Here is a 26,548-nt window from a genome sequence, read left to right on the forward strand (position 1 = left end):
AACCCTTTTGGACACTAAGGACAATTTATCATGGCCAATCCATCTAATCTGCACATCTTTGGACTGTGGGAGGAAACCGGAGCACCCGGAGGAAACCCACGCAGATACGGGGAGAACGTGCAGACTCTGCACAGACAGTGACCCAGCAGGGAATCGAACCTGGGACCCTGGCGCTGTGAGGCCACAGTGCAAACCACTATCCTACCATGCTGCCCATCCCTAAATACCCTGCTGTGTTTGTCCACTGAATGTTAAATCTGTGGCTGTGATGGCCTGAGGGTGTGAAATGTGGCATAGTGTTTGTATTGCCTGCTGGCAGCTTGACATGGAATTCACCGCACATAAACAGGTCATTTGGCCCACCTTAAGTTTATTGGTGTTTATGTTCCGCATAAAGCTCCTCCCACCCCTCCTGACAACACTGTCAGGGTAACCTTTGGCTTCTTCCTGCTGCATGTGTTATCAACTCCCTTGAATGCATTTGTACTAGAATAATAGAATGGTTAACATACAGAAGGAGGCCATTCAGCACATTATCTTTGTGTGAGCAACGGTAACTCGGCTGGCCCCACTCCTCAACCCTTCACTGTAACCCAGTAAAATCTCCTCTTCAGACAATTATCCAGTTCCCTTTTGAAAACGACAATTGAATCTTTCCCCGCCACATGCTCATGCAGTGTGTTCCAGATCTGAACCACTTGTATTGTTACAATACCCTGGGCTAGTGTGCAGTCAGTTCAAGCCCCACTCATCCTGGAGTTGCAACACAAGTGAATTAACCAATAATCCTTAGAAAAATACCCTTGGCTGCCCAATAATTACAAGAACTATAATGACATATTCAGAAAATACAACTGGTGAACCATTATCTAATTCCTAATTCCCACTGTAATGGTTTTTCTATAGATAGATTCATTCTGGTTTTCTGCAAGTTCAGAAATACAGCCTTCCTGGAGAAAGAGAGAGAGCTTCTCGTCTTTCTGCTGCCAGGAGTCAAATTGAAACTCCTTGGGACTCTGGATCCTATCCCAGTGAAATGATTTTCAATCATCATCTGTTACCGGGCAGAGTACAACCCTTTGGGCCAATTTATTGGCCATCAGCCAAACAATCCAACCGAGTCTCACCCCATCTCTTTCTCCCTCTGGTGGCAACAAGCTTGGAGCTCCTGTTTAAACCAGCAGAGAATAGCAGTGTTATCTCCTGTAACATCTGAATTCTACTGCTTGCCTTAAAGATACATGTCCATGTCCAGTGGTGGCCATGAGTGATTGCATATTTGGTGGCTCCCGCTCGAGGTGAATTTTTGTCGGTCCTTCCCCACCCGAATTGGTTGGTGTGGGATGGCAAAAGGTGCATGAGCACTGAGGGAATGTAACATTTGTCTGGTGGGACTGGTTTATGTCTCATCGGACGAGAAATGCAACGAGCAAGAGAATACTTGTGGTATGACTGAGGAGAAGATGGCGGAGAGTAGGGGGGCAGCGCTGCCCGCCCAGTGGTCTACGCAGTAGCTGGTGGAATTCCTCAACAGCAAGTTGCATCAGTAAAGGAAGGAGGCCTTCGAGGACCTGGCTGGAGACGCTTAGGTGATGATTGGGAGCATGGAGCAGAGGCAGGAGACGCAGGGCCTGGTGATCCAAAAAGTGGAGGAGTCGGTGGGGTCGGTTGACCTCGGTGAAGACGGAGATAGGTATGGTGGCGAGCAGTCAGAGAAGACTGAGGAAGTAGCTGGAGTATCTCGAGAATGATTCCAGGAGGCAAAATCTTCAGGCGATGGTGGTGAGGCTGCATCGTTTTCTTCACAAAGCGACGTTTTTGAGGTGGGCGAGGCAGACAAAGAAGTGCACTTAGGAGGAGAGCGAGCTGCTTATCTATCAGGACCTGGGAGCGAGTTGGCCAAGCGGAAGGCTGGGATTAACTGGATCAAGGCTACCCTCTACAAGAAGGGGGTGAAGTTTGGGGTTCTGTACCCCGCTCATCTGTGGGCTACACACCAGAAGTAAGAGTTTTATTTTGACTCGCCAGAGGAGGCAAAAGACTTTATGAGAGACTATGGACCAGGAGGCACATTGAACTTTGGAGTGGTGTTTTGTGTAGAATGCGGGCATGCAGAGTGGGTGGATTTCCGAAGGTCATGACGGGGAGCAGTGAGGGTGAATGTGCCTTTTGCTTTTTCTTGAATGTTTGTTGTTTGGGGGGATGGGGGTTGAGGAGTGGATTGAGGGGGTGAGGGGTAGTCAGAGGCCCGAGGCAGGGGCCACCATGCTAGCCGGTTGGGCTAGTTAATGGGAATTAAATAAGCGGTTTCCAGGAGAAGGGTGTGGGGAGGGGGGAATGGCTTGTTTTTTGTTTGGTTATGGGGAGGAGGGATGGTGGGGGGAAGGTGGGGGTGGGGGGGAGGGATGCTGACATGGGTGTGGTTGGTGTGGCCTAGCTGGTTAAGGAGCGATGGCGGCAGACATCTTGGGGCAGGCCTGGAAAGGTGTGAGATGCGAACCGGGGGAACGCTGGCTAAAGAATGGGTATTGCTGATCGGCAGGACATGGGGGTTACATGGAACGTGTGGGGGTTGAATGGGCCGGTTAAAAGGTCACATGTTTTCCCACACATGAGGAGTTTGAAGCCGACATTGTATTCTTTCAGGAGATCAGACAAGGCTGAGGAAAGGGTGGGTGGGAGCAGGTCTTCCACTTGGGGTTGGACATGAAGACAAGGAGGTGGCAGTGCTGGTCAATGAGAAAGCGGCCTTCACGTTGGCAGTATAGGTGCCGACCCTGGGGGAAGATACGTGATCATTAGTGGGAAGCTGGAGGGGATGCCTGTGGTCCTAGTAAATGTTTATACCCCAAATTGGAACAACATGGACTTTATGAGCTGGGCGTTAGGGAAGATACCAGATCTGGACATGCACCAAATGATTGATAAGGGAGGCGATTTTAAAACGGTTTAGGGTCCGAGGATGGACCGGTCATGTCCCAGGTCATTGAAAGTATCGGCAATGGCAAGAGAGCTGATGGGGCTCATGGATCTTATGGGGGGACGAACCTGTGGAGGTTTGGGAGGCCGAGGGCGAAGGAGTTCTCACATGAATATAGGAATAATATGATCAGGGATAGTCAGCATGGCTTTGTGAAGGGTAGGTCATGCCTCACAAACCTTATCGAGTTCTTTGAGAAGGTGACTGAACAGGTAGACGAGGGTAGAGCAGTTGATGTGGTGTATATGGATTTCAGTAAAGCGTTTGATAAGGTTCCCCACGGTAGGGTATTGCAGAAAATACGGAGGCTGGGGATTGAGGGTGATTTAGAGATGTGGATCAGAAATTGGCTAGCTGAAAGAAGACAGAGGGTGGTGGTTGATGGGAAATGTTCAGAATGGAGTTCAGCTACAAGTGGCGTACCACAAGGATCTGTTCTGGGGCCGTTGCTGTTCGCCATTTTTATCAATGACCTAGAGGAAGGCACAGAAGGGTGGGTGAGTAAATTTGCAGACGACACTAAAGTCGGTGGTGTTGTCGACAGTATGGAAGGATGTAGCAGGTTACAGAGGGACATAGATAAGTTGCAGAGCTGGGCTGAGAGGTGGCAAATGGAGTTTAATGTAGAGAAGTGCGAGGTGATTCACTTTGGAAGGAATAACGGGAATGCGTTATATTTGGCTAATGGTAAAGTTCTTGGAAGTGTGGATGAGCAGAGGGATCTAGGTGTCCATGTACATAGATCCTTGAAAGTTGCCACCCAGGTTGATAGGGTTGTGAAGAAGGCCTATGGAGTGTTGGCCTTTATTGGTAGAGGGATTGAGTTCCGGAGTCAGGAGGTCATGTTGCCGCTGTACAAAACTCTGGTACGGCCGCATTTGGAGTATTGCATACAGTTCTGGTCACCGCATTATAGGAAGGACGTGGAAGCTTTGGAGCGGGTGCAGAGGAGATTTACCAGGATGTTGCCTGGTATGGAGGGAAAATCTTATGAGGAAAGGCTGATGGACTTGAGGTTGTTTTCGTTGGAGAGAAGAAGGTTAAGAGGAGACTTAATAGAGGCATACAAAATGATCAGGGGGTTAGATAGGGTGGACAGTGAGAGCCTTCTCCCGCGGATGGAAATGGCTGGCACGAGGCGGCATAGCTTTAAACTGAGGGGTAATAGATATAGGACAGAGGTCAGAGGTAGGTTCTTTACGCAAAGAGTGGTGAGGCCGTGGAATGCCCTACCTGCAACAGTCGTGAACTCGCCAACATTGAGGGCATTTAAAAGTTTATTGGATAAGCATATGGATGATAATGGCATAGTGTCGGTTAGATGGCTTTTGTTTCGGTGCAACATCGTGGACCGAAGGGCCTGTACTGCGCTGTATCGTTCTATATTCTATGTTCTATGTTCTATGTACACCCGGTGTACTCCTGGATTGATTGTTTTTGCGAAGGATAAGGCCCTATTGCCAGGGGTAGCCGATTCAGAGTATTTGCCGGTCACGGTCTCTGGGTAGACTGTGGGTGGTATGGGGGAGGGAGTTCAAGCGGCTACAGTGGAGGTTTGGTTTTGGCTTGTTGGCAGATGAGGGGGGGTGCGAGAGGGTGAGGGCAGCCATCTGAGGTTATGTGGAGCGGAGTGATACGGGGGAGGTCTCGGCCTCCATGCTGTGGGAGGCACTTAAGGTGGTAGTCAGGGGCGAATTTATCTTGATTCGGGTGCATAGGGAGAGGTTGGAGCGAAAGGAGAGAGAGCAAGGTTTGTGGATGAAATTTTGAGGGTGGATCAGCGATATTCGATTGTGCCAGAGGAGGGGCTACTGAAGGAGAGGCAGAGGCGCCAGATGGAGTTTGGGTTGGTGTCCATGGGGAAGGTGGTAGGGCAATTGCGGAGTGCCAGAGGGGCAGTGTATGAGTATGGGGAAAAAGCGAGCAGGATGTTGGTGCACCAACTCAGGAAGCAGGCAGCGAGGAAGATCGGAAGGGTGAGGGATGAGAGAAGCAAGATGGCGACGGACCCAGAAGGTGTGATTGGGGTGTTTGAGGCCTTCTACAGAAAGTTGTATGAGTCGGAGCCCCGGCCTGGCGAGGAAGAAGTGAAGCGGTTCTTGAACGGGCTAGAGTTCCCAAAGGTGGAGGAGGAGAAGGTGCATGAGTCGGGACTCCGATTGGGCTGAGGGAGCTGATGGATTGCATAGGTGCGATGCAGGCAGGGAAGGGCCATATGGGTTTCCGGCCATGTTTCACAAGAAGTTTGGTGCGGGGCTATGGCCCCTGCTTCTGGGGATGTACAGTGAGTCGAGGGGAAGAGGGAGCTAACCCCACATTTTCACAGGTGTCCGTTTCGCTGATCTTAAAGAAAAATAAAGACCCGGAGCACTGTGGGTTGTACCACCCAATTTTGCTGCTAAATGTGGATGTGAAGTTGTTAGCGAAGGTGTTAGCGTCGCGGATAGAGGACTGTGTGCCGGGGGCGATAGGGGAAGACCAGTTGGGGTTTGTGAAGGGGTGGTAGCTGTCGACAATGGTGCGCAGGTTGCTCAATGTCATTTTGATGTCCTCGGAGGGGCAGGAGGTAGAGGTGGTGGTGGCAATGGATACGGAGAAGGCTTTTGATCGGGTTGAGTGGGCGTATTTGTTGAGGTTGCTGGTTGGTAGGGTTTGGCCAGAGTTTCGTGGACTGGGTTTGGCTGCTGTACAGGGCGCCGATCACCAGTATCCGGACAAGTATGGGGTACTTCGGGCTGAAACGGGTGACGAGGCAGGGGTGCCCGCTCTCCCAGTTGTTTTTTGCTCTGCCAATAGAGCCATTGGCAATGGCGCTTAGGGCATTGAGAGGTTGGAGAGGGATTGAGCGCGGTGGGGTTGAGCACAGAGCCTTCTTGTGTACGGACGATCTCCTGTTGGACCTGTTGGGCAATTTTGATATGATCATCGAGATTCTGAGGGAATTTGACCATTTTTCAGGGTATAAATTGAATGTGGGGAAAAGCGAGGTGTTCCCAATTAATGTTAGAGGGCAGGAGAGGAGGTTAGGGAGTCACCGTTCTGGGTAGTGAGGGTGGGTTTTCGGTATCTTGGGATACAGGTGGCACGGAGCTGGGCACAGCTGCATTCATTGAATTTGGCACGGCTGGTGGAGCGAATGAAGGTTTTTAAGAGGTGGGCTGTGCTGTCATTGTCACTGAATGGACGCATACAGACGGTGCAAATGATGGTGCTGCTCAGGTTCTTGGTCGTGTTCCAGAACCTCTCTATCTTTGTTCCCAAGTTCCTTTTTAGGAAGTTGAATGGGATAATATTGGGGTTTGTGTGGGCAGGGAAGATCTCGTGGGTGAGGAGGGTGTTTATGGAGGAGGGGGCGGTGGCTGGCATTGCTGAACTTGATGAACTATTACTGGGCTGCGAATATTGCAATGGTGAGGAAATGGGAAGTGGAGGACGGGTCGGTGTGGGGGCGGTTAGAGGCTGCGTCGTGTAGGAGGATGGGTTTGAGGGCACCGTTGTTGCCGCCCCTTCTGTTCTTGCTGGTCCAGTATTCTGTGAGACGGTGGTCTCAGCGTTATCAGTTTGGAACCAGTGCAGTAAACACTTCAGGTTGGAGGGCATGTCTCTGTGGGCGCCAATATGTGATAACCAGAGGTTTGTGCTGGTGGGGCGGATGCAAGGTTCCAGGGTGGCAGCAGGGGGGATAGAATACTTCAGGGACTTAAATTGCAGGCCTGAGGGAGCTGGAGGAAATGTATGAGATACAAAGGGAATGGGTTCAGGTACCTGCAGGTGAGGGACTTTGTGAGGAGAGAGGTGCCATCCTTCCCGGGCTGCTGCTCTTGTGCAGCAGGATAAGCTGTTGTCTGAGGATGGCATTGGGGAGGGGAGAGTGTCAGACATTTATGGAGAGCTCCAGTGGAGGACATCAAGCACAAATGGCTGGAGGTGTTGGGCGGGGAGGTGGGAGTCAGGACGTGGAAGGAAGCCCTGCGGAGGGTGAACACATCCTTGTTGGGTGCGAGGTTAAGCCATGGTGCATAGGGCTCACATGTCGGTGGCGAGGATGAGCGGGTCCTTTGCAGGGGTGGAGGATAGGTGCAGGCGGTTTGCGAGTGGAGGGCGAAGGGGAGGCTGCAAATCACGTCCACATGTTCTGGCCGTGTCCACATCTGAGGGGGTTCTGCCAGGGGTTCTCGGATGTTATGTCCGAGGTTCTGGTTGTGGGGGTGACCCTGATTCCGGAGGCGGTGATATTTGGTGTGTTGGAAGATCCGGGAGTCCTGGGGAGGGGAGAGAGGCCGATGTGTTGGCCACTTCCTCCCTGATAGTCCGGATACGGATTGTGTTGGGTTGGCGGGGTTGTGGATGAGCGACCTGACAGAATTCCTGAACTTGGAGAAGGTCGCCTTGTGGGGAGAGGAGGAGGGGTTCGCCTGGAGGTGGAAGCCGTTTAGCAATTTCTTTAAAGTGAATTAAGGTGTCTGCAGGAGGGAGGCAGGGTTAGGGGGTCTGTTTCTGATTTTGTCGTTTTGGGGAGAGAATATTAGGGGGTAGAAACTAAGGGGCCGTGGAGAGTTCTGGGCTTGGTATCAGGATTTGTTGTGGGCCTATGTTTTTTGTTCCTGTGGATTCCCGGTTTTCTATGTATATATGCAAAATGCCTGAATAAAAATATATTTTTTTAAAAGGTAGATGATCATTAATCATCCATGTATCAAAAGTAATAACAGTGAAATTAAAGAAAGGGGAAATAAGAGGATAAACAGGAAGAACCGTTACAGTATGAAGATGTTTTTCCCCATGTTGCCTCAGGTTCTTTTGTTAATCACCTTAGGGTTCTCGACCTTTTGCCGATGGGAACAGTTTCTCTCCAGTAGCTCTATCCAGACCCTTCATGATTTTGAACACGGTTACAAATCTCCACTTAACCTGCTCTTCTCTACGGAGAACTGTTCCAGCTTCTCCAATTCATCCGTTTAACTGAAGTCCCTCATCCTCGGAACCAGTCTTTTCTAAAACCGTCACATGCTTTCCGTTGAGGCTGAACCAGTGTTTTCTGATGGTTCATGACTTGCTTTTGTGATCTGTGCCCTATTAATAAAACCCAGGATTCAGTATAATTAATCACTGTTTTCTCAACCTACCCTGTCACCTTCAATGATTTAATAATAATAATCTTTATTGTCACAAGTAGGCTTACATTATCACTGCAATGAAGTTACTGTGAAAAGCCCCTAATCGCCACATTCCGGCGCCTGTTTGGGTTCACAGAGGGCAAATTCAGAATGTCCAATTCACCTAACAGCACGTCTTTCAAGACTTGTGGGAGGAAACCGGAGCACCCGGAGGAAACCCACGCAGACACGGGGAGAACATGCAGACTCCGCACAGCCAGTAATCCGAGGTCAGAATCGAACCTGGGTCCATGATTCGATAAGAAGATTGAGGGGAGATTTGATTGAGGTACGAAAGATTATACTAGGTTTCGATCCGGTTTTCCTATGGCAGCCCCGTCCACGGGGTTCCCAACGGCGTGGGGTGGCTTCAATGGGAAATCCCATCGACAAGTGGCGGGAATAGAGAATCCCGCCACCGCTGAGAAACAGGTGGCTGGGGGACCGGAGAATCCAGCCCAAGGTGGACAAAGAAAAATTGTTCCCATTATCTGTTTGTTGAAGGACTTGGGTTTTTAGATTTAGGACAAGAGGCTCTGGGAATGAGATGAGTTAATTTTTGGGTATTGAGGGTTAATGACCTGCAATTCATTGCCCATGGCAGTGGTGGTCATGGAGACGATCAAAGATTCCAAAAGCAAATTGGATGGGCACTTGAGGGAACTAAACATTCAGGGCTTCAGGGACAGAGTGGGGAATTTGGGCTGACTGGATTGTCATACTGAGAGCCGGCATGGACTTGATGGGCCTCTTTGCCTCCTCCTGTGTCTTAACGATTCAAAGATTCTCGTGGTCTGGATTGTCACCTAGTCAGGTTGGCTCAAGAGCTCTTTAAAAATAGTGGGCATGTCCAGATTCCAGAATTCGCAACACCATTCCCAGGCTGAGAGATTTTCGGGTGGGCCTCCAAAGGGTACTGGGCTGCTTCCTGTTAGAAGTCTGCATCCGGCACTCCAAACCTGACCGAGTCCATTGCGAGGATAGGGACTCCTAGTCCTCTGCAATTCTCAGATTTGGGCCAGGATTTAAAAAGTCATAGTTCACTGCGCCCTCAAGGACCAAAGTTTATCTCTTGCCCTTTATGCCAAATTATCCGTTTCCCATCTACCCCATCAGGTCTTTCATGCCAAACTCTGCTTTCCCATCCACCCTCTCCAGGCTCCTCATGCCTCAAAATGTCATGTTCTAGCACCTCCATGCCCATCGGCCCACTTGTACACTTTATAGAACCAATGAACACTACAGTGTAAAGTGGAATGTATAAAAACATCTTTGAAAAAATGTCATTCATTCATCACTTTCCTCGACACTTGGGGGGGAAAAAAAGTCTGGGCAAGCTAATAAAAGTGTCTCACATTCAGGCCCTTTGAAGTTTCAAAAACCACAAACACTTAGTTATGTAAGCAAACATTGTGAAATTGACTGCAGAGATCAAAGAGCCTGAGCTGTTAATCAAAAATATTTCCTCTGGGGCAAAGGTGTTCAGTTGATTTAATACATGTCTGAGCTCTCAGCCAAGCTCATTATATATTCAGCAGCTCAGCCCCTGTCCTTCCATCGTCATGAACTATGATTTCTTGACTAATCATCCTTCCAAATGTTCTGCACTCTCTCAATGGTGACCTTCACCTTGGCGTCTGGGCGGCAACATGAGATGGGATCTTGTCACTGGCTGCAGAAAGGCCTGACTATTAAATTCAACTGTCCAATCATTTTTCTTTAAGAAAAATTAGGGCAGCACGGTCGCACAGTGGTTAGCACAGTTGCCTCACAGCGCCAGGGTCCCAGGTTCGATTCCCCACTCGGTCACTGTGCGGAGTCTGCACGTTCTCCCCGTGTCTGCATGGGTTTCCTCCGGGTGCTCCGATTTCCTCCCACAGTCCAAAGACATGCAGGTTAGGTGGATTGGCCATGCTGAATTGCCCTTACTGTTCAAAAAGGTTAAGTGGGGGTCACTGGGTTACGGGGACAGGATAGGTATGTGGGCTTGAGTAGGGTGCTCTTTGTAAGGGCCGGTGCAGACTCGATGGGCCAAATGGCCTCCTTCTGCACTGTAAATTCTATGAAACCCCTTTCGATCATATTATTGAGATTGATTGTTTTATCATCGTTATACAATTATTGCTGCCCCTTGACTGAACTTATCTATTTGCAGGTAACTCCAGTTAGTAGATATTTCCAGCTCAGAGCACACAATCCCAACCCCAACATTAACTCTCAGGTAAGCTCCCAAACCTGGTGTGAAGAAGACATTGAGACTAGGATGCTTTGGTTGAGACTGTTTACTTCTCCAACTAGACACCCATTGCTGGCTAACTATTCTTTATATCCACACCTAAGTAGAATTGAGTCGGTGCAGAATCGATGGGTTGAATGGCCTTCTTCTGCGCTGTAGGGATTCTAATTATAAAAATCTGTCCATGTATTATCTCAAACTACTGGCTTTTAGCATCCATCAACAGAACCTATTAGATACTGACAAATTCCCGTCTTTTCTTTCAATGAAACTGATATGCAAACAGAAGTTATTCATAAGAGAAAATACAGAATGAAAATACACATGTCACCGTATTATCAAATCAATCATTAACACACTCCATATTCCCCTCACCTTTAGAAACCAAAGAAAAATGAATGAGGTTCCAGTATGAGAATTTCTGCATTCTCCCACATCATGACAACAAGCTCAGTTGGCTGGATAGCTGATATGTCATGCAGAGCAAGTCCAGCAGCAAGTGTTCAATCCCCGTACCAGCTGAGGTTATTCATGAAGGTCCTGCTTTCTCAACCTTGTCCCTCGCCCAAGGTGTGGTGATCCTCAGGTTAAATCACCACCAGTCAGCTCTCCCCCTCCAAAGGGAAATCAGCCTCTGGTCATCTGGGACTATCACGACTTTGCAACCCAAGGCACCCCTCTCCAAGCATATCCAACAACATCTTTAGACAAGCAGTTATTTTTGTGAAGCAATCCGACAGCTGGTGAATTGCCTCGACTCATTTTATTTTGGATATATCCTTCCTTTCCAATATCTCTTTTATAATTGCGACATCAAGGGCCAGCCTCTTTTCTGTGACACTCTTTGTTGAGTGGACATTGTCCCAGAGTAAACTGTTATCTATTTAGCATTCTCTAGGTATATTGATGCTCAGCTGTCCCTCATATAGGAGACCCTCTAAAATATCTTATTTATCGTTTCTACCTGCACCAGTGTTTCCGCAGCTAAGGTGCTTTTAACTACTTTTTTTTTCCATTGATTCCAATGATAATGGACAACGTTTAGTGTTCTTCCCACTAAAAATATAATTGATCCTGCTGTACTCGAATCGCCATCGGGAAGGTTAGCATGTGAGGTGTCAGTGAAAACCACTATTTTATCCCTCTGGGTCACCCAGGTCTGGGGATCTGAGCATACATTCATCTAAGCTTAATTTATTCAATATCTTATTTGCTTTAAGCACTTGCCCAAAAATAGCATATTTTAGCATGGTGCTCAATTCTACATCATCATAGCAAGCAGCTGGTCTAGTTTGTGTGCATAGCCAGTTTAATTGTGAGTTAAGCTTCTCAACTGATCTGCTTTTCGCTTGGCGCTGTGGCTTAGTTGGTTCAAGTGCCTGTCTCGTAATCAGGAGATCCTGAGTTTAAATCTCAGCAGTGCTTCCTCCCATTTGGTCAATGCATCACTTTAAATCAAAATAGCCTTCCTTCTGTGAGCATCTGGCCCGATTTATCACGATCCTATTAATATTCTCTCAGTAAGGCTGTTAGAAAATTGTGTGCAGTTCTGGAATCCACATTATAGGAGCACTGGAAAGGATGCAGAAGAGGTTTACCAGGATGTTGCCTGGACTGGAGAGTTTTAGCTATGAAGAGAGGTCGGTTGGACTGGGGTTATTTTCCTTTGAGCAGAGGAGACTGAGGGGGGACATGATTGAGATGCATAAAATTATGAGGGGCATAGATACAGCAGACAGGAATAAACCTTTTCCCTTGGTGGATGGATCAATGACCAGGAAGCATAGATTTAAGGTAAGGGGCAGGAGGTTTAGAGGGGATGTGAGGAAACACTTTTTTAACTAGAGGGTGGTGGGAGTTTGGAACACAGTGCCTGAAAGATTGGTGGAGGCAGAGACCTTCATAACATTTAAGAAGTATTTTGATGCACACTTGCATTGCCAGGGCATACAAGGCTATGGGCCAAGTGCTTGGAAATGACTGGCGCAGACTCGATGGGCTGAATGGCCTTTTCTGAGTTATATGACTCTATGACTGTTGAGTTAGGGTTATTCCCAGTTTTGACAAAGAGTCATCTAGATTTGAAATGTTTGCGCCCTTCTCCCTCCACAGATGCTGTCAGGCCTGCTGAGATTGTCCGGTATTTTCTGTTTTGTTTCAGATTCCAGCATAATAATACTAATCTTTATTGTCACTGCAATGAAGTTACTGTAAAAAGCCCCTAGTCGCCATATTCTGGCACCTGTTCCGGTACACAGCGGGAGAATTCAGAATGTCCACTTCACCTAACAGCCCGTCTTTCGGGACTTGTGGGAGGAAACCGGAGCACCCGGAGGAAACACACGCAGTCACGGGGAGAACGTGCAGACTCCGCACAGACAGTGACCCAAGCTGGGAATCGAACCTGGGACCCTGGCGCTATGAAGCAACAGTGTTAATCACTGTGCTACCGTACCCGCTGGCCACATTGCTGTGCCACAGTACCGCGCGGGTTGCGCTATAGACGTTGCCGGTACACACGAGGCCTCATGTGGCACCTCCTTTACACCTCCCCATTCTCGGCCTGTTGGGCAGCCAGCTCTCCATCCTCACCGGCTGCCTCCTGTTCCTCATGGGGCAGGTTCCGCTGCTGCAGGGTCCCTGTAATGACTTAGGCCAGGCCTTTGAGATTGGCCAATTAGAATATGAGTTCCCTGATTAGTGGCCCAATCAGGGAACCCCTTTCTGTATATATAACGGAGTGTCAGATCCTCTGCACTCCCGGTGTAGACAGCAGACTGAATGGTCATGGTTGTTCAGCTGTTGGGTTTGTAAATAAAAGGAATTCTGGTGACGGGACTTCTGCCTCCGTGGACATATTACAGTGGCGATGAGGAAAATGGAACAACCCGAAGAAACCTGCTCGTCAGCAGCTGCCGCATGTTGAGGGTAAGCCACTGCCAGGCAAAATGCCTTTATTTGGGAAGCTGGACTCTTTTGACCCTGCAGTGGAAGACTGGGCCAATATGGAGAGCGGATGAAGTACTTCTTTAGAGCAAACGATATAATTCCGGATGAAGAGCAATGGGTCATTCTGCTGACCGTGTGTGGGCCGGCAGCCTTTGCCATTCTGCGCAGTCTCACTTTTCCGGAGGCACCGGACACATAAACTTTCCAGGAATTGATGGACTTAATAAAAGAGTACTATGACCCTCAGCCACCTCTGATCCTGCGAAGGTACTGGTTTTACTCAGCATTCCGAGACACTGGGGAGTCAGGTATAAACTTTTTAACAAAATTAAGGCGATTAGCAGAGGCTTGCAAATTTGGCCTGACGCTAAATGAGATGCTCCGAGACTGTTTGGTATGTGGAATAAATAATTTAGCAATACAGAAACGTCTGTTAGCAGAGGCCGAGCTGGATTGCAAACAAGCATTGCAGCTGGCTTTGTCCTTCGAAAAAGCGGCAAGCGGAGCATGAGTTACAGGGTACTCCGATGTAGATAGACGCCCGTACCAGTTACGGGACTACCGCTGGGGGATAGGCAACTGCATAGCCACCCTCAGGAACAACGCGGATACTAAGTTAACCAGGCCCACTCTCAGAAGCCCTCCCAAGCAAGGGAAAATTAGGTCCAGACAGAAGGCAGCTCCTGCAGCCTTTAATCCGGCACAATATTGTAGTTGTTGCCAGAGATCGGAGCCAGAAAGGAGGAATAGAAGCCCAAAACCATCATCTTGGAGAAGGTCACGTAGGCCGGGGTACAAGAGAATGCACACCCTTGAAACCCCACCCACCTCTGACAAGGAACAACTAAATTGTGTAACGATGGTGAAATCAAAACCCATTAAATTATCCATAATGTCGAATGGATGTCCCACACTGATGGAAGTCAACACTGGAGCAGCCGTATCAGTGATAGGGGAAACAGTATTCAATAAAATTCACACTGGACTCCAACCCTTATTCCTAACCAGGACCTCGGCAAAACTGAGGACATACACAGGGGAACCACTGACAGTGTTGGGCACAATGCATGTAACTGTGGCTTATGCAGAGCAACTGGTTAGGCTGCCTTTAATGGTAATGAAAGGTGTGGAGCCAAGCTTATTGGGACAAAACTGACTAAAGATATCCAGCTGGATTGGGTAAACATTTTCCAGCTGGAAAATGGCCGCCTGAGCGAACTCCTGTGCAAATACCCAGAGGTTTTCCGAGAAGGGCTCGGAACAATAAAGGGAGCAAAGGTGACATTGCATGGAGATCCAGAGGCAGTCCCAACATTCTACAAGGCCCGACCAGTACCCTCGCATTAAGGCAGAAAGTTGATATGGAAATAAAACGATTAGAGCATGAGGGAATAATAAAACCAGTCCAGTTTGCAGAGTGGGCGACACCCGTGGTGCCTATCCTTAAGCCGGACGGCTCGGTCCACCTTTGTGGCGATTTCAAACAAACGATTAATTGCTACTCACAACTGGACAAATACCCAATTCCCCGGATTGAGGATTTGTATGCAAAGCTGGCAGGAGGACTCCTATTCTCAAAGCTGGATATGAGACATGCATATCTACAGCTGAAGCTGGACGAAGAGTCGCAAAAATTCTCAACGATAAACACCCTGAAAGGCCTTTTTCAGTATACAAGATTACCCTTCGGGGTATCGTCAGCTCGTGCGATATTCCAGAGGACAATGGAGAATATATTACAAGGGCTACCACAAGTCACCATTTACGTGGACGACGTCTTCATTACAGGAAAAACAAAGGCAGAACACCTGCAAAACCTGGAGGAAGTCCTTTGGAGGTTTTCAGCAGCAGGTGTGCGCCAAAAGAGGGAGAAATGTGTTTTCCTAGCACCTCAAGTAACCTATCTGGGGTACAAGGTTGACAAATCAGGGCTACACCCTTTGGAGGATCGGGTGAGGGCGATTAAAGATGCGGCGGCCCCCATCACAATCCAGGAGTCAAGGTCTTCTTTAGGGCTGGTGACATATTATGGAAAGTTCATACAGAACAGAGCTTCCATCCTGGACCCTCTACACCAATTACTGAAAAAGGGGCAAGCCTGGGAGTGGTCCACCTGCCAAGACAGGGCTTTCAAGAAGATAAAAGAACAGCTTTCCCCAGAGAACGTCTTGGCACACTACGACACCAGGAAAGAGTTGGTGCTCACGTGCGACGCGTCTCCATATGGTGCAGTTTTGGCACACAGCGGACAAAACGGACAGGAACGACCTATTGCATTTGCTTCCAGGACGCTGGCAGCAGCAGAACGAAAGTACGCCCAAATCAAAAAGGAAGGACTGGCTGTGATCTTCGCGGTGAAGAAATTTCACCAGTACTTGTACGGGCGGAAATTCACTATAATTACAGACCACAAACCATTGCTGGGTTTGCTGAAAGTAGACAAAGCAATACCACCAATAGCTTCGGCACGGATCCAACGCTGGGCCCTACTACTGGCGGCGTACCGGTATCAACTGGAGCATCGGCCAGGAACCCAGGTGGCAAACGCCGATGCACTAAGCAGGCTGCCATTACCGCACGCCCCGCCATTAGTACCCAAAATAGAGGAAACGGTGATGGCGTTACATTTCCTGGACACCCAGTGGCCGCACAAAACATTCGTATATGGACCAAAAGGGACCCGGTTTTAGCAAAAATAAAACACATGGTGCAAACGGGGAGATGGAAAGACCGGTCCAGATGGAATTCCACCCCTACTGGAGCAGAAGAGAGCAGATCACTGTGGAAGCTCGAGTAATAGTTCCAAGTCAAGGCCGTCGAGCCACACTGGCTGAACTACATCATGGGCACCCTGGAGCCTCAAAAATGAAGATTCTGCCAGAAGCTATGTCTGGCGGCCAGGCCTGGACACAGACATAGCGGCATTGGTAGGTCGGTGCCAAGGATGTCAACAAGGGCAGAAGGTGCCCCCAGCAGCCCCGCTGCACCCATGGGAATTGCCAGGTAGACCATGGCCGTGACTTCATGTCGATTTTGCAGATCTGTTTATGGGTTCACTGGTTTTTGTGATAGTAGATGCCCATTCCAAATGGCTGGACGTCTACAAAATGAACTCGGCAAATACAACAGCAAACATTGAAAAACTCCGCACCTCGTTCGAAACTCATAGTATCCCGGAGGTTTTAGTTTCAGATAATGGATCGGTTTTCACCAGCCAGGACTTAATAAAATTTATGAAGTCGAATGGCATTCGGCACATAAGGATGGCACTGTCATAATATACATCTATGTAGAAAATGGAGTGCAGATAGGCAGTGATTGACACACAGGATGACCAGTAAGCACACAGAACAGAGCAGCCAATCACCAGACAGGACATGACCACTATAAAGCCAGAGGGCACCAGTTTTTCCGCTCTCTCGGGACCCAGAGTTAGTGACAGTCAGAGTTAGTGAGCTGGCCAGTGCAAATACCATGTGGTAGCTAGTAAGTCTGGTTAGACTAGTATCAGGTCTCCAGTCAAGTCAGCATAGTGTCAACCCACAGTTGAACATGTGTAATCGTTTAGATGTTAAATAAAATCGTGTTGCATCTTATCAAGTGTTGGAGGTCTGTCTCTCGCTACACTGCATCAAGTGCAGTTCACCTTGACTCAGCCTACCCAACACATCAGGCATCATGCCACCGGGCAGCGAATGGTTTGGCAGAGAGAGCTGTCCAGGCCTTAAAAGTCGGGTTGAAAAAACAGTCAGCCGCATCATTGGACACCAAACTGTCGCGCTGGCTATTTGACTACAGAACAACCCCACACGCCACAACGGGAATAGCACTGATGGAGCTACTCATGAGCAGATGACTCCGAACCCGGCTGAGGCTCCTATTCCCGAATTTAGGTGGCAGAATAGAGCAACACCAAGACGCCCAATGCAGGGGCCACAACAACACTCGCCGAGAAAGACAGTTCAACACGGGTGACAATGTATGGGTCAGAAATTATGCGAATGGCCCCACATGGGTAGCAGGAACAGTCAAGGCCAGGACAGAACCTGTGTCATATGAGATACGTGTGGGAAAACATGTAATAAAAAAACACCTGGACCAGGTGCGGGCCTCAGATTCGTTTGCTCCTCCTGAGCTGACTCAGACCAGCAGACCGAGGACCGTGGAGAGTCCTCCCCGACAAACTACTCACGCCGCTCCGACACCACTGGTCAGGACATCGGACTCGGATATGGACACCGTGGATGATGCCGCAGCTGTACCCCTGCCGCCGGAGGAAGGGAGCGAACTACCCCGCAGGTGCTCACATCGGAAAAGACAGGCGCCTAGCCGTTATACCCCCTACGTCGGAGGCCGAAGTGGAGGATCCGGACCCGGCGCAAAAATGAAGCAGGAGACCCGTGAGTCATATAGAACATATAGAACAGTACAGCACAGAACAGGCCCTTCGGCCCTCGATGTTGTGCCGAGCATTGTCCGAAACCAAGATCAAGCTATCCCACTCCCTGTCATTCTGGTGTGCTCCATGTGCCTATCCAATAACCGCTTGAAAGTTCCTAAAGTGTCCGACTCCACTATCACAGCAGGCAGTCCATTCCACACCCTAACCACTCTCTGAGTAAAGAACCTACCTCGGACATACCTCCTATATCTCCCACCCTGAACCTTATAGTTATGCCCCCTTGTAACAGCTACATCCACCCGAGGAAATAGTCTCTGAACGTCCTCTCAATCTATCCCCCTCATCATGTTATAAACCTCTATTATTGCCTCTCATCCTCCTCCGCTCCAAAGAGAAAAGCCAGAGCTCTCTCAACCTTTCCTCACAAGACCTATCCTGCAAACCAGGCAGCATCCTGGTAAATCTCCTTTGCACCCTTTCCAATGCGTCCACATGGTGAGGTGATCAGAACTGCACACAATACTCCAAATGTGGTCTCACCAGGGTCATGTACAGTTGCAGCATAACCCTGCGGCTCTTAAACTCAAGCCCCCTGTTAATAAACGCTAACGCACTATAGGCCTTCTTCACGGCTCTATCCACTTGAGTGGCAACCTTCAGAGATCTGTGGACATGAACCCCAAGATCTCTCTGTTCCTCCACATTCCTCAGAACCCTGCTGTTGACCCTGTAATCCGCATTCACATTTTTTCTACCAAAATGAATCACCTCGCGCTTATCAGGGTTAAACTCCATCTGCCATTTTTCGGCCCAGCTCTGCATCCTATCAATGTCTCTTTGCAGCCTACAACAGCCCTCCACCTCATCCACTACTCCACCAATCTTGGTGTCATCAGCAAATTTACTGACCCACCCTTCAGCCCCCTCCTCCAAGTCATTGATAAAATTCACAAATAGCAGAGGACCATGGGGGCTCCTCGGACTTTGGGGGAGGGGTGTAATGACTTAGGCCAGGCCTTTCAGATTGGCCAATTAGAATACGAGTTCCCTGATAAGTGGCCCAATCAGGGAACCCCTTTCTGTGTATATAACGGAGTGTCAGATCCTCGCACTCCCGGTGCAGACAGCAGACTGAATGGTCATGGTTGTTCAGCTGTTAGGTTTGTAAATAAAAGGACTTCTGGTGACGGGACATCTGCCTCCGTGGACTTATTACAGTCCCCCTCGAGCAGCTCCAGCTCATACAGCCTCGGGGCATCCCCCAGGGTTGCGTCAACTAGGATTAAGTCACCATTCCTGATTGAATTCCGAAGTCCATTGCCTGCAAGAGGTGAAATAATAATAATCGCTTATTGTCACAAGTAGGCTTCAATGAAGTTACTGTGAAAAGCCCCTAGTCACCACATTCCGGCGCCTGTTCGGGGAGGCCGGTACTTGAACCCGCGCTGCTGCCATGTTCTGCATTACAAGCCAGCTGTTTAAAGTCAGACATGTCAGCATGGTGTGTACCCCCCGTGCCCAAACCAGGTCCACCGGGCTACACGGTGGCCCTGGTGTGCACTGCAGCCTTTGCCCTGCATTTCCCCTTCCCTGGTTGGATGTCCATATGGCTGGTGTCATTCTGCACATCCTGGGGCCATGTTGGGGGGGGAGGTCAGTGGGGTGCACAGCAAGATGGCTGCCTTGCAGGCCACAGCAACAGTGGTCCGTGCTTGGACATCCTGGTCCCTTGGTAGGTCACCCCGACCCCACCCCCTGGTCACCCCCGTCACCCCCCACTTGTAGAATCCCAAGTTTCTTTACCCGTCAGTCTGGCCTCAATAAAAGTCGAGATGGATTTGCAGGTACAGCATTAGTTATTTTATTTAGCTTGCAAGCATTCCTCAATTCTCAGGAGCACGAAGCACATTCTGCTCCATGGACTTCTGGAATCAAGTGAGGATATGGAACAAAGGAATCTGTACTGATACATTCAAATGGCATCAAGTTTCACATACACGATGCCCATAGGTCATCCTATATCCCTCCTGACCTGTTGATCTATTCTGATTGGCTCACTTCCAATCCCTTCCTCTGGCCCCTATTACCCAGCATCCTTTTCTCCTGCTTTGGTGGACACACCTCTTCCTGCTTTTCCATGCGGTCTGAAATCCTTTGTCTGTGAACTAACCAGAATTAGACTGGCCTACCTCTACATTACATTAACTAATATCTCTAAAGTAACTATTTTATATCACATTCGTCATTCCCTCCTTTTATCATTCCATGATAACCGAACTATCCAATCCACAGCTACGGTTCCTCATCTAAAAAGATCCGTCGCTGCATTTCCAATTCCTGGCTTAGCCCCCCCTCATCTGCTGCACCCTCATGGATTTTAACAGTTAAGATTTTAGGGGCGTTGATCTGTTCCAGTGCACCCCGCATTCTACCCATCACACATTTAAGGATGGCTAGGCCCACAAAGATGCAGCCGATAGCCACCACTAAATACATGGCCATATTTATCAACCAGTCCTTCCAACCCCCAAATCCCCAGTTACCCCAAGAGCCAGGATCCTGCATTCCGTCCAGGTGATCCCGTATGTGATCCATAAATTTAGTGATGTTAGCGGTCAAGCCCTGAACTCCCATGGTACACTTGCCCTGCACTATGGCGCATACCCCACCCTCACGGGCCAGAAGATAGTCAAGAGCATACCGGTTCTGCATTGCAAACAACCGTAGCTGAGACAATTCCTTGGTTAGTGCCCCGAGGGCTCCCAAGGTTTCATTTCCCAAGATGGTAAGGCCACAAATAAAATAATTCCTATTGCTGACAGCCAAGGAACCCCCCACACCTCCCAGTGTCAAGACGCTCAGAATCCCCCATCCGGCGGAGTGGCCCCGGTTGGGTGCGAGAACCTGAGGTTTTTTCCAGTTCTTGCAAAATTCAGCAGAGACTGCCCGGCGTACTAACTGATTATGCAGCTTCCACGCCGAAGGGCAGGGGACTGTGGTAAGGACTAGAGTCCCAATAGCAATTTGGCGGGGAAATGGGGGTGACAAAACGTTGGTCGCTGTGCCATTAAATAAAAAGTAGTATCCTTGCTCCATGTGCAGGCTAGCATCACAATCAGTATATCGGTTGCGTAAGGACCCCCCAGTAGCCCAGTTTATCCAGCTTCGAAACGCCCATTCGGGCCGCCTAGCAATGCGGAAAGCCCTAGTCCCAACAGTGATATGAGAGACATTCGCCCAGCCACAAAGGAGCTGCAGGCCGGCGTTCAATGGAACGCAAGTGGTGTTGTAACAAACGCATTGGCCAGACGCCTGGGTGATATGGCACCTCCTGTCCGTACAGGTGGGGAACAGACATGTTATATTCGTTTCCACCTCTACCAGCAAACAGCCGTATCCTTCACTGCTGAAACAATTCTCGTACGACCGGGAATCCCTATTGGGAGTGAAGTGGCTAGGTATATACGCCCTTCACCGTTGCAGCCTATCATACTGTGAATGGGAATTATCCCGAGGAAGGGGAAGGCAAATAGCCGGTGGTGCTGAACCCGGATCGTAAGGAAGAGTGACTTGCTCGGGCAGTGGCTCGGAATGCTGACAATGAACCACCGTTTGGGGAGTGCCCCAAAGCGGTGAAACAGAAAATAACCTAGACACTGCTGCGGGGTTCGGGTAGCAGACAACCCGTCCGTGGCCATACAAGCGGTGGTAAATCTGGTAGAAGAGATTCATACTACCCAGGTTTTCCTCAGTTTGGCCTTTAACTAACTTAAGTGTATCTCCCGGTAACCTACGTTCTAGCTGTACTTCCCTTCTCACACGCCCCGTCCTCTCTCTAGTCCCTCTCTCTTTCTCATAGCCTCTTCCTACGCTCTCCTGACGGCCTGATGTTACCTTTATCGCACCAATCTTAACACATCCAAAATCAAATTTACATGTATTCCAAAAACAAGGCAATGTCCATATAATATTCCCTTCCCATCGCCGGGACCGGTGCAATTGCTTCATGAGTCCTGCATTCTCCTTAACTTTGACGACCTTCCATGAGTCGATACCATGTCCTCGTATATGGGGGCAGCGAAGAACATCACCTTTGCATAGGTGATGTATCCTTGTAGATTGGTTGGGGTTACAAATATAAATAATATTCCCCTTTTCCATGTCCATCGCCAATAACACTCCAAGCGAAGTGAGGCCAAATATCACACAGACGGTGCGTAGCCACTCCATCATGCTCCACACCTGGAAAATAGCACTGGAGAAGGGAGGCAGGTTAATCTGTCCAAGAAAATGAGGCCCATTATCAGAACTTAACTGAGCTGGTATACCGTACCGGGGAATGATTTCCTGCATCAAGACTTTAACCACAGTAGCAGCTTTATTATCGATAGTCGGATACACCTCGACCCATCTGCTGAACACATCCACAATGACCAAAACATATTTATAACATTGACACCTTTCCAACTCAATGTAATCCATTTGGAGCGTCTCAAAGGGACCACTGGGCAACGGGGTTTGCCCCATCCCACAAGGGATACCTTTTCCGGTGTTATATTGCTGACAAATCAAACACCGATTACTGATACTTTGGGCCAACCCCTGCATTTTAGGGTGCCACCAAGTGTCCAGCAACAAATCACTAGTACCCCGAGCCCCACAATGAGTTGCAAAGTGTACACATTCAATGACCCATAAAGCCAGTACATCAGACATACAAGTCTGATGTGCTGGCGTGGTCCATAAAGAGGAAACAGAATCATATGTACAACCTAACCGTTTCCACATTTGTTTATCACTTTCAGGAGCGTCCTCCTGTAACCTTATGACGTCTTGGATGGTTGGCATTGACTTGTCAGAAGCCGACATATTTATAGTAGATCGTTTAGTCTGACTTAACATTTTAGGCACCATCACTTGCTGAATTTGCGCGGCAGTCCGCGCTGCACAATCTGCTTGTTCATTACCAACGTCAACTGGGGTCTTACCATTTGTGTGGGCAGCGCATTTAATAACGGAAATCTGCGCGGGCTTAAGGAGGGCCTGCAGTAGGTCATTAACTAAACCCCGGTGGGATATTTCCGTGACTGCTGAGGTAAGGAATCCCCTATTCTTCCAGAGTTGTCCGAAGTCATGAACTACCCCGAAAGCATATCGGGAGTCAGTGTAAATATTTACCCGACGATCTCCCCCAAGTATACATGCACGGGTGAGGGCAAAAAGTTTGGCTTGTTGAGCTGAATAAGGGGTCTGGAAAGCTGCCGCTTCTAGAATCAGACCATCCTGATCTATGATTGCATAACCGGACAGTCTCCGGCCAGTGGGGCTTACTAATGCACTGCCATCAACATATATAATCATGTCAGGTTGTTCTAACGGAATATCACTCAGATCGTCCCTTATTGTTGTAGTTTCCTGAATCAAGGCTAAACAGTCGTGACCAGGTGCGTCCTCATGGACAGGGGGACCGCTAAGAAAACAGGCTGGATTGATAGTGGTACAATATTTAAATGTCAGACGTGGATTGTTCAAAAGGTATATCTCATACCTATTCTGACGAGCTGCGGTAAGATGCTGAGTCTGCAGTTGCCCCAATAGTGCGATTACCGAGTAGGAGCTATACACCGTAATATCCTGTTGGAGAGTGATGTTGGCAGCAGCCTGCAAACTATTGTATATCGCTGCCAAGATCTGGGTGCAAACAGGGTGGCCCAACGCCACTGGGTCGAGTTTGGAAGAGTAATATGCTACGGGCCGGTGCTTGTCCCCATGTTGCTGGGTGAGTACCGCTGTTGAACATCCTTCCAGAACAGTACAGTATATCTGGAATGGTCGGTCGTACAAGGGCCTCCCGAGGGCCGGTGCTTGTAACAAGGCCTGCTTCAGGCAACGGAAGGCCTCGAGTGCCTCGGTGGTGAGAGTAAAGTTCCCCTCTTCACTAGTGTAAGGCGTCAGCAGCTTTGTATAGACAGCGATGTTTGGTATCCACTGCCGACAATAATTCACCATACCCAGCCAATGGCGAACCTCCTTGGCTATTGTAGGGGCGGGGAATTGGCATATTGGTTCAATCCTACTGGGTTCGAGACTTCTTTCTGTGGCTGTAAGTAAAACTCCTAAGAACTTAACCTTTCTCTGAGCCACCAAGACCTTTGCTTGTGAGACAACATAACCCAACGAGGATAGGTGGTTCAATAATTGGATCACATCATCCCTATTACTGGGCTCATCAGGACTTGCCACCAATATGTCATCTACATACTGCACTAGAGTGGAACCATGCTCCAATGTCAAGGCCTGGAGTTGGGTCTGCAGACATCTGGAGAAGAGTGTAGGTGAGTTGACGAACCCCTGTGGCAGTCGGGTCCAAGTATACTGCTGCCCATTGTAAGTGAAGGCAAACAAATATTGGCTTTCAGTTGCAAGTGGGAGGGCAAAGAAGGTGTGCTGAAGGTCAATTACGGCGAAGACCCGGGCTTGAGCTGGAATTTGAGCCAGTATGTGGGCAGGGTTAGGGACGAGAGCATGTAACGGCTGTACAATGGCATTGATTGAACGTAAATCCTGTACTAATCGGTATTGGTCTGGTTTGGCTGGTTTAGGTACAGCAAGTATGGGGGTGTTACATTCTGATTGGCAAGGGACTAAAATACCCTGTTGCAACAGCTCTTGAATTAATTTGTCTATAGATGGAGCAGCTTGGGATTTCAGGGGGTATTGCCGAATGGAAGGTAGCTTTACATGATCCTTAATCATTACCTTAATAGGTGTAACATTTGTCTTCCCCACTTGTGATGGGTATTCCGCCCAGACCTGTGGATTGACATATTCCAACACATGTCCCCAGTGATGCTGCAGTCGAGTGTTAATTGTTTCAGGGACCTCAAAATATTTTATGGTAGTGCCGTCCGGCATGACTTGAAGTGCGTACTCTGTTGGATCCGAATGATCCACTGCCCTCCTTACCATTCGCCCCAGATCCCTGGCATGGTACTGGTCGTGGACCTGACGTGTAATATGAGGGCTTACCGAAGCTGACTGTGGCCATAAATGTGGTGATATTGTAACAAAATCGGCTGTACCTTCTTTTCCCGTGACTGTGGCTGTAACCTTGACTGGCCATTCGGTCCCAATTAATGGCCGGTATTTGTCCTCCAACTCCCTGTTTTGTCCAGTTCTGTCATAGGCCAGGGTAATGTGATGCAGTGAATGTTCAATGTCTAACGTCCACCACTGGGGGGGTGATAGAAATATAGCACTGTTGTCTCATCCTCCATGATTTAACCGTTACCCCCTCGTCCCCGCACTCTAGCTGTAGCTGGAAGATACACAGTAAATCTCGGGCCAACAAGTTACAGTCCAATCCAGTAGTCACTACAAACTGATGATCTGCAGACTTATTCTCGTAAGTGACTGTCACAGGTTCAGAAATAGGATACTCACACACCTGTCCTTAGAACCCCGACAATTGCTGCGTGTGGTCGGATAATGGTAGTCGAAGTTCTGATTGCACAGAAGACATGGCTGCTCCAGTGTCGTTTACAAATGAGTGATGTTCATCTCCTATCTGCAGAGAGATAATAGGTTCCCTGTCCAATTGGAGAGTCTTATGACTAAATTAGCTAGTCAATCCTGTGTTGGGAAAGGGTTTGCCTGGGAGAAGTCAGTGTATCTCGTCTGTCTCCCCCTTGGTGGGTACCCCCTCCTTCTGCTGCCTGTCTTTTAAAGGGGCATTCCTGTTGCCAGTGATCTGCACGGCCGCAATTAAAACATGCATTGCTCCCTCTATATCTGCCCCGTCCTCTTCTCCCAGTAGACCAATGGCCCCTCAGAGGGGGCGGCGGTTGTAAAGCTGTTGATGCATACGGTGGGCCATAAAAAGGAGCTGAGGGTCCCTTTGAGTGGGTTTGGTATCCTCCCCCTCGCTGATCCACCCACCCAAAGTCACAATATTGGGGCTCCTGCTGGTAAACTACCATTTCTGCCGCTTGTTGGGGTCGCAGATCATCCTTTTTCATTACATACTCAGTCTTAACCTTTGTAACTGAGCCTCCTTCCTGGCCTACACCCTCCTTCTAATAAAATCTGACTGCCCTTGCCATCTGGGAAGGGTCGTTCTCTGTCCAATTCATGTTCTTACATTTCACAGCAGTAGCCACAGAAGGTGGTAGGCAATGCATTAACATAGCACAATATTGAGGGGAATTCTGACCATTTTGATATAGCAAGTCGCCTGACTGCCCACGGTAGATTTCATTAAAACGCTCCAGAAATTCCTCTGGCTCTTCAATCTTCTTAGGTTTTAGGTCTAAGATAACAGAAAGATTTATGGGCTTTTGAAATGTGCTATTCAACGCATTCAGGATCTGTGTCCTTCTATCGTCGTCTAACGCATGGGCTTGCTGAAGTGCGGCATGGCTAGCATAATTCAAGTGATTGGTATCTTCCTAATCGGCAACTGTCTCCGAGTCTCACCAGGGGGCACTCTAGCTATTTCCTCTGGTTCTTCCAAGACTTCGACGTCCCTCCCTGTCACTAGAGGGAATTCTTTCTCTTCAAAATCATCTGTTGCAGCTCCCTTTGTTCTGAAATTTGCGGTTTCCCCTTGGTTTGGAGGGATTTAGGTGGATTGCTTAATTGTTTTTGGTTAGGATCAAGCCCTTCTCTCGCTGTCCGAGATCTGGTCCTAGAGCTAACTGGGCTTGCGGAACAGAGCTCCTCTTTCTCTACTGATCGTGAAGATGGTAAATCAGGACCCACACTATCACCCAAAAGGGCTGGAGTTACTGGCATGATTGGAATCTGGGAGCAGTGACTGGATATCA

The 26,548-nt window shown here is 48.8% G+C and overlaps 1 protein-coding gene and 1 non-coding gene across 9 annotated transcripts in view; both read left to right on the top strand.

Annotated features, from left to right (window-relative positions):
- The window catches only part of nr1h3 (nuclear receptor subfamily 1, group H, member 3), a 376,600-nt gene that overhangs the window by 123,843 nt on the left and 226,209 nt on the right, over window positions 1-26,548 (top strand). The window contains exon 1 of one of the 8 annotated variants that reach the window (XM_072518737.1): window positions 10,278-10,357. The exons of the other annotated variants lie outside the window; for them this stretch is intronic. The gene's annotated coding sequence lies outside the window, so the exon portion shown is untranslated. Of the gene's footprint in view, window positions 1-10,277; window positions 10,358-26,548 lie in introns of those variants that run through there. 8 annotated transcript variants of the gene reach the window in all.
- Window positions 11,724-11,797, top strand: trnat-cgu (transfer RNA threonine (anticodon CGU)). The gene has a single exon. It is a non-coding gene; the product is annotated as a tRNA-Thr (tRNA).

Source organism: Scyliorhinus torazame, chromosome 10 (assembly GCF_047496885.1).
Source record: "Scyliorhinus torazame isolate Kashiwa2021f chromosome 10, sScyTor2.1, whole genome shotgun sequence".
Taxonomy (NCBI): Eukaryota; Metazoa; Chordata; class Chondrichthyes; order Carcharhiniformes; family Scyliorhinidae; genus Scyliorhinus; species Scyliorhinus torazame.